Here is an 8733-nt window from a genome sequence, read left to right as displayed (position 1 = left end):
TAATTGTGAATACACATTTACCAGCTTATTTCCACAAACCCAGCAGTTTTATTCGGCGTTACACCCTTTACACCCCGATTGCCATGAGGGTGTTAAAATACACCTTAAAAGGTGTGCGCCATGAACATTTTGATTTACACCCTTTAAGGTGCAGCATAGCGCGGATCCTCTGTGCTAAGGTGCTGGGGAGATGCTGAAGCACAGGCAGACTGTAGGCGACTGTGGCACGAATCAAGGCGTTATGCAGCATCAGGAGGCCCTTCTCATCGCGTCCCCACCTCATTCCAACGAAGTGACGGATGACAGCGGTCCAGCGCTGAACTTTCTTCTCCATGCCATCGATGTGACATTTCCAAGAGAGGCTAGTGGTTAGAGTTACGCCGAGGAATTTGCGGTGCTGGACATTTATAAGTGACCTGTCAATTACGAAAGTAGTTCATTAGATATAGTAATACGATAGTGCTAATTGTCATCAATTGAGCTCATTGCGTTGGATGTCCCGGAACGTGTATTCACAAGAGCGCCATTCTCCAGAATACTCCAGCTGGAAGATGCGAAAAATGTCATAGCGTTTTGCTCCACCAGAGCGCGAGCCTTTAGCGTCATGTCTTTTCGTGCATTGCCAACAGTGGGGAATATACTGCGGCGCAGCCACAAGACATTACGTAGCAGACGACAGGGAAACACTTAGACGGTGTCGTCGGCTCTGTGCGCACTCCCATCGTGCGAATGCTCAACGTAAAACATTTCAATTTAAAAGCCCCGAAGAAGCTGTAAAAATCTATACGAAGTTTCTGCGAACGCTAAGAAAGGAAGGTGGCATGGCTGCTCCTGACGGTGGATCTAGAGAACGACACAATATACTCAGTGCAGGGGAGAGTACTTCAATATATTTTTACTGATTTTTCAATTTTTTCCACCAACCATCGTGTGGATTACCTTCTACATATTTTTCACCCAATTTTAGATTGAAATTTAGGATACTAATCATAATTTGAAGTAGATTTATACGTAATGTGTGCCAGCCTAATTTACCTTAGAGTGAATGTGCATACTTTTTCTCCCCCTAGCACGCATCGGAGTACTATGTATCTGTACCATTAGGGCAGCGGTTATCAACCCCTTTGACCTATAAAAAGTCAGAACGTGACAATAAACTTATTCAGAGAAAGTCATTGAAGACCTACCTGGCGTGAGCGGTGGAGTACTTCGTCCAGGTCTGCACAAAATAACCTCTCTGGTTCTCTCTTTCGTTTTTTTCATTTTTTTTACACCTGTATTACACACATCACCTATTAGTGCGTACACATGACGCTATTCCTGCCATCATGGTCTGGTTCGGCAATGCAAGAAAAAAAGGGGGATTATAAAAGGAAAAATAAATAGTTCTCTTTCAAGAGAATACACCAGAATCCAAACACTAGCCACCAGTAATTCACCAGAATACAAACAGTAACGAACACGATTGAGTATCCTCTGAGTTGAGTTTTCTTCTGATACAGCCAAATGAGCATTGGGTAGTTGTCTGAGATTAAGGGCCGTTGGTTACCGTTTCGCTGGTTACAAAATCCGCTCATTTTCGATGCCACCATTCAAGGACACGTCATGGTGGTGACATATCAAAATAGGAGGGGGAGGTGAGTCGGAAAAACTTCCTCCTCTCCCTCTACATTTCTCAGGAGGGTTCTATCAATGTCACATGTATTTTTCATGCGACCGCTGCACTACAATATCCTCCTCATAACCCGTGACTTGGATATCATTTGAAATAGTGCCACACCAATTGGTCCCTTCCATGGACCCCACCGTTCTCCGTTCAGAGATGGTATATTTCTACTGTGCTAGTGGCGCCCTCATCCATCAACGTTCTTTAATCGTAGCTCCAAGTACTTGCTGTCCGCCATGGCGGCAAGGTACATCCATACGTCATTTATTTCCCTTCGTTGCATTTTGAAGTGGCGCGCTATTATACCGATTCCAATTGAAGCAGTGACAACATCAACGCCGGGCACGTTCGGGTAATGCTGTCTGAGGTTTTCCCTGGATTTTCCCTCAATTTTTCAGACGAATGTCGGCACAGTTCCCCACGATGTCGGCCTAGGACGCATACTAACTCCCGTGTCTCCCACTCCTTCTTGCTGCCCTCGCTGCATGTTCACGTCTGCGCTGTCCGCTGTCCAGGCTCATAGCCACAATTGCTTCGCGGCGCTATCACGAAATGAGAAAAACGTTGGAGTAAATCTTGTAGTATAAAATGAAGAAATAAATACGTCAATAAACAGTAAAACAATTCCGCTTTAATTTCATGATATTCTGTGTGTGCGGCGCGAGGCAACTGTGGCCTTGAGCATCGTACGGAGTTGGACAGACGAAGAGGACAGCGCGAAGAATTGTGAGAAAAGGATTTTAATTTGCGTCCTGGGTCGACTTCAGGAGGAACTCTGCAGGAAAACCTCACACAGCACGACTAGTGGTAGGATTCGAACCCACCACCTCCTTGTCTGCAGCGTGACCTTTGAGTTACCACCATCGAGGGAATGGCGTACCCACTAGGCCATGCCACGGAGTCCAAGAGCAATTTATTTGATAGAGTTAGAACTCAAGGGGCAGATGTCATATACAATGCAAAATGCGCTATGTGATGGAGCGCAATCAGGATGGCAGGTTGTACTATACACAGAAGAATACGCATCCTTGTGAACACATGCTGGCACGCTAGCATGCGTTTACAAGCACGTGCCAAGCGCGCACAGGAAGCGTATCAGTATGCAGGTGGAAGGAAAAGTCCTTCAGTTCGGGTTCTATGCAGGCATTTTCTTCACATGCAAAAGCACATCCTCCCTGGGACCAGAGCTGAAATGTTGTCGGTAGAGGGGAGCGGGTTAACGAGAGTGGACGATAGCCCAATGCCGGGACCGTCGCGATGTTTGAAACATAAGGTTGTACGAAAATCGCTTGGCGAGGAAGTGTATAGTGTCAGCAACTTGCTTGTAGAAGTCCCATATGCATGGTGGTGCGTCGTACTTTGTGGGATACAACTACCCCTGGTAGCTCGTCCTTTAAGGATATAGAAATAAAATACAGTGAAGAGGAGCGAGCCCGGTCCAGAGGGACGTCAAGGTAAACAGCAGGGGACCTAGACAAGAACAAACCGTCCAACTGGCATTCCTGGCATTTAGCCAAAGGTTTTGGACCAGCTGACACGAGCACCGGATGCAACGCAAAACTTGCGGACATTTGCTAACATGCGTGACACTTTGCCTACAGAAGAACAGAAAAAGCAATACCATTCGCATAGGCTAGCATCTGAACGCTATAGCGCGCACGAGCAAAGCTTTACAAATCCTTTTCTGCTAAGATGAACCGGCAAAGGAGCTCAAGACAAGAAAACAAGAGAGGCGACATCCTGCATCCATGCCTCACCGAATTCTAAGTGGGTGTGAGGCAACTCCGTCGACAAGAAGGCATGTAGCAACCCCCATCTACGTAGTACATGTGGATCCATCTAGCGAATAGTCGATCGGATTCCTACATGAGCCAGCACCCTAAATAGGAAGCTGTGACTCGCTCTGTCGATTCGCAACATTCGTGCAGACATCTGTAGCAGCGAGCAGCACTCTACAATCGAGCGCACCGTGTGGACATTTCCTTTGATGCCGAACGCTTGGCGGACACCCACAATACCCGTCATGATATACTGCAACCGTTCCGTAAGAACATTCCCGATGATCTTATAATCAACATTCGTCCGAGTGATGGGGCGATAATTCCTAACGTTACGCCTCTCAGCCGTATCAGTCTTCTTGGGATAAGGACGGTAACACGAAAATAAGCTGGCGGGACTCCACATTCAAATGCTGCGTTGACAGTAAGGGCGCGAGAGCGGCACGGAAGGCTTTGTAACTCGACAGTAAAGCCACCAGGGCCTGGTATCTTTCCAGAGTTCAAAGAAGCAATAGTACGGGCGACCTCCGCAGGAGTAGTGCGTCCATTAATACCCTCGACAGACTCTCTGGACAGTCTTGGCATTTCACGGAGCACGGAAGCAGTTTCCTCAGACGCCGGCGGTACACTACGGCCAAAAATGCCACCAAAATAAGCGAAGAAAGTCCTCCTGATTTGATTGGGATCCGTAACTGTTACGCCTCCAGAATCAAGGTCATCTACTGTCTTATCCATCGCATGCTGCGCTTCAGCACCCCAAAAAGTACTTAGAGGTCGCCTTCAAGGAACTTTTCCAAACGAGCTAGCACTGTAGCGCCAGCGTACCTGGCGTGCATAACAGATTCAATTTCGCGACGCAGCGCCTGAATCTCCTCAGCATATGACCCAGGTTGACGAGTCTCAAGGACAGTGAGAGCACGCAACTGCCGCTTGAGAGACATTAAACTACCGGACGACTGAAAGCCCAAGCAGACCCAAAGCTTAACAGCATAATCCTTAACAGCGTACTTGAACTCCTCTCACCCACCCGGGCTTTTCTCAGGCAGCAGAGTTGTTTACCTTCCAGCTGGAAAAGTGAACTAGTTTACATTTACTCGGTGCACTGGGCACAATAAACGAGACTGGACAATGGTCGAGGAACTGCAACGCTTCAACAGCGTAATGCGTCCTTCCAGCTATACTTCAAAATTGACATAAATCCTATCCAGTCGCCCCCGCGAGGTAGCCTGGGTGTGTGTACAAGCTATACACTCTAAGAAAAAAAGGTAGAATTTCCTACCCAAAGTTGCAGCAGGACAGTACTTCTATGATAATTGGGGGTTTACGTCGCGAGACAGCTGAGATCATGAGCGACGGCACAGCGGTCGGTCTGTGGATTGCTTTTGCCCACCTGAGGGTTCTTTAACGTGCGATGAAAGCTCACCACACGGCACCTCGTATTTAACGTCCCTCGCGGAAGACGGCGTGTCTAAGCAACTTGCACCCTGCCTCCAAGTTGCTGGCGTCCTCGGCCGGGTTCAGTAGTTCTACCATATTGTGCAAATCCACACGCGACTTCTCCCCCCGCGGGTATAAGAGGCGGAGTCCCTTTCCCTTGCTCCTCTACCTCATGTTTCCTCTAAGAGAAAATGGTAGAACTTCCTACCCAAGCTGGTAGAATGACAGTACTCTGTAGTGTGTTTCTACTCTCCATTTATACCCAAAAGGTAAAACTGGTTGGAGTAGAAATGTGGTTGCAATGCAGCTCTACCGAAATGGGTAGAAAATCATACCTTTTTTTCTTAGAATGAGGGCAGGAACGAGAGGTATCTCCTACCATCTGTGTAAGATTTCCCTAAGGACCTCAGCGCCACTGTCAAGCCGATATGCCCCTTGAAGTTAAAGTCTCGCAGAAAGACTGTGTCAGGGTTGGCAGTGCTTGCGAGGAACGGCGAAAGGCTCGATGAACAAGAGGCCTACTGCCTTCCGTCGTGCAAGGCGCATACATATTAACTTCTCTGCACCTCTGGTAGCTTCAGTTCGACACCACGTTTCGCAAAGTGATAGCGTGAAACCACTTGGCATTAAACAGTACCTGTGGCGTTCATCCTTTTTCCAACATTCTGAAATAGAATCAAACATATTGGCGGCTTTCAGATGATTGACACCATCGCTTAGGAGAAAGGGGTAGCGTAACCATTGTTCTCGATGTCTTGCACGTTCTGAAAATTCCTCGTAGCAGCTACCCCTGTCAATCACTGATGATGGTAGCCTGTATGATTACACATAAGTTCCCGCCTTTTTCCAGGCAAAGCATGATCTGTATATGCGGGAAATATATGTATAGCATGCAGTGTTCAGGATATGGATGACAGTAGTTCCGGGCTGATTTAGGGGTATCTTAACTATTACATGTTTTTCTTTTTTATTCCAACCACTTTCTTTTGGAATCATTTTTTTGCTACGTGAAGTAGTTCAACGTACCCTATATGTACTTGTCTTTTACGTAACTGCATCTTTTTTCTTCTTTTAGCAAGTGCTCTCGGTACCTGAAGGGGCCACGTTTGATGCGAAACTGAATGCATGAATTGCATCCAACTGTTGAGTCTCCAGTTTCAATGACATATCTTATTAATCGAGGAAGTGCAGGCTAACTGGTGAAACATCACGGAAAACAGCCCCGAGACAGAGGAAACACACAGACAACCACAACAAATTGGCAAAGTGTAGCTATCTACCTCCAGCACTGTCCTCGTTATGATGAAGTGGGCAGTTACATCTATATACTCGCTACATCTATATAAGCTCTGTAAGTGGGTCCAGTGCTCGACGACCACTGGTTTGAATGGCATCTGTCTCGGGAAACGTAGGCTTAACATTGGGGTAACCCCCGTTTCTACAGGGTGTCCCAGAAAACGTGTCATTGAATTATAATAAAAAAACTACGCCACCTAGAATCATGCGGTCAACGGCATTTGTTCTTATTAGGTTTTTGCCACCTTGTAAAGTTAATGTCATGTACCCCAAGTTTAATTATGCAAATATTTGCGAACTTAACTCAGAAATTTGCCAAGGGGAGGTCACTTTTTTACCCCACCAATATGAAGAGCGTGCCGAATTCACTCCAATTAATGATAATTGACAGTGATATTCACGAGGTATCCCATCGGAAAAAATAGCCGAATATCATGCTTTTCGGAGCACCGGACCATAACGCGCGATGTCTTTTTGAGCGCAATCGCTCGCAGTGCGACGAAAGGAGGTTCCGAAGCCAGCCCAAAGAGTAATAGTAGAAAAAGTAACAGTTCCTAAAATTGGGAGAGGGAAAGCATTATCCCAGCGAAAGTCGGACGTGATAAGCCATGCCTGCGTTATCTCTTTTTGCGATGCCGGGGTGGGCTGGGTTTCCAACCTCCTTTCGTCGGACTGACAAAGATTGCGCTCAAAAATTCATCGTGCGCTATTCTGTGCGACCTCCGTAGAGCATGATGTTCGGCTATTTTTTCCGATGGGATAGCTCCTGAATATCCCTGTCAATTATCATTAATTTGAGTAAATTAGACACGCTCTTCACATTGGTGGGGTAAAAAAGTGACATTTACTAGGCAAATTTCCGAGTTCAGTTCGCAAAAATTTACATAATTAAACTTACGTTACACGACATTCACATGAGGAGGTGGCAAAAACCCAGTAAGAACAAATGCCGTTGACCGCATGACTCTAGGTGTTGTAGTTTTTTTATTATAATTCAATGACACGTTTTCTGGGACACCCTGTATATATGCATACCTTCACATATGCATTGATGACCTATTAGAATCCATTCAGTGCAGAATGACTCGTGGTGGTAAGGACCAAGAAAGGCAAAATTCGGGTCTGAAAAAGGGTGTTCCGAGAAAGTCGCTTTACGTCCAAACTCCAACTGTTCCAGTGGCAATGCCAGTGCTGATGGCAGGGGGTTCGGACTCGCTCAAAAGAGCGTGACCTAACGGGAGCTGCCATCCGTTGGTCATGGAAGGCGTTGGCTTCCGTTGGCTGTTTCATTCCGCTAAATTTGACGTGCTCCTTTTCCAAAATTCTTCACTTGCTATCTAAATTCCGCGCACTATGTGCGTATCTCATATGTATTCGTTAAGCAAATAAGCAGTGAATATTTTCCAACTACAACACTTGCTTCTGTGCTGCCGTTCGTTCACCACTTTATTATCACGAAACTCGACAGACCAGAGCATGGAATGGCGGGTGGTTTCGTTTTTGTCATTTCCGGTTCCCGTTGGTTTGCAGAGCAGCATGAAAATGGCGGTGTACTGTGTGTATTCATCTTTGGAATTCTGTTGCCTTCGGAAATACATGCCTACATTTGTTACGATGGGTAACGATTTATTGATTTCGCTCGCAAAGCATACAAACGCCACTTCAACACGTCATAGGCGGTAAACATCTTCATCCGTGTCGGTGGAAAGCAAAGGGTTGGCGGTGTCGCAGGCAATCTCATAGATAAGATATGATTGACGTTTGATATGGCAACGTTTACCTTGTGATTCCGATAGCACTACCCAATTCTGCACGTATCCCGAAGATTTGTGCGTTCTCAACGCAATTACACGGCTGGCCTCGCCGCCTCGCTTCCTCCGGTGGACGCCGTTGCCTCCATCGGCTCGTTCCCCAGTTTGTCATCCCACGTGGCTGCACAGTGTTGGCAACAAACGGAGCAACTCCGCTGTAGTTAGGGGGCTGAAATTCGTCCACTAACACTGTCCATGACCAACGGATGGCTGCGCCCGGGCAGTCACGCTCGGGGATAGGAGAATCCCACTGACGGCGCGCCAAGTACGTTCTCTAGAGTCTTCCTATATTAACTCTATGGCTGATGGTGTCCTGTGTTGTACCGACGGTAGAACCCAGAGGTTCACGTGGGAATAAAAACGAGCCACGTAAAACAAGGTTCCATGCGAGTACAACTTCGAATCCATGAGTCGTTGCGAAGTCTCCAGCGCCAGTGTCCCATAAAATGGTAGTGTCCACGCCATTAGCATTAGCTGGCAACCTATACAGTCGTCCGTATAGTACATTGTTGCGGAGTTTACATTGGTTGGTGTCTATTTGTGTGGTAGAACGTACGATTAGGATGGTGCTCGTTGGCGTTGTGCGGTTCTAGCCTTTTCTTCTTCCGTTCGAATGTTTGAGTAACCACATCGCTTTGAATGAGGCTTGTGCACATGATGTCACCCGCGGCCTTTTGAGCGCCTTCGAGCCACGTGACTCGGGAAAACATGGGGATACCTCACAGGCGTCTTACTGCGGGCCAAA

The sequence above is a fragment of the Ornithodoros turicata genome, chromosome 1 (genome assembly GCF_037126465.1).
Source record: "Ornithodoros turicata isolate Travis chromosome 1, ASM3712646v1, whole genome shotgun sequence".
Classification (NCBI taxonomy): Eukaryota; Metazoa; Arthropoda; class Arachnida; order Ixodida; family Argasidae; genus Ornithodoros; species Ornithodoros turicata.
This window is presented reverse-complemented; position numbering follows the sequence as displayed.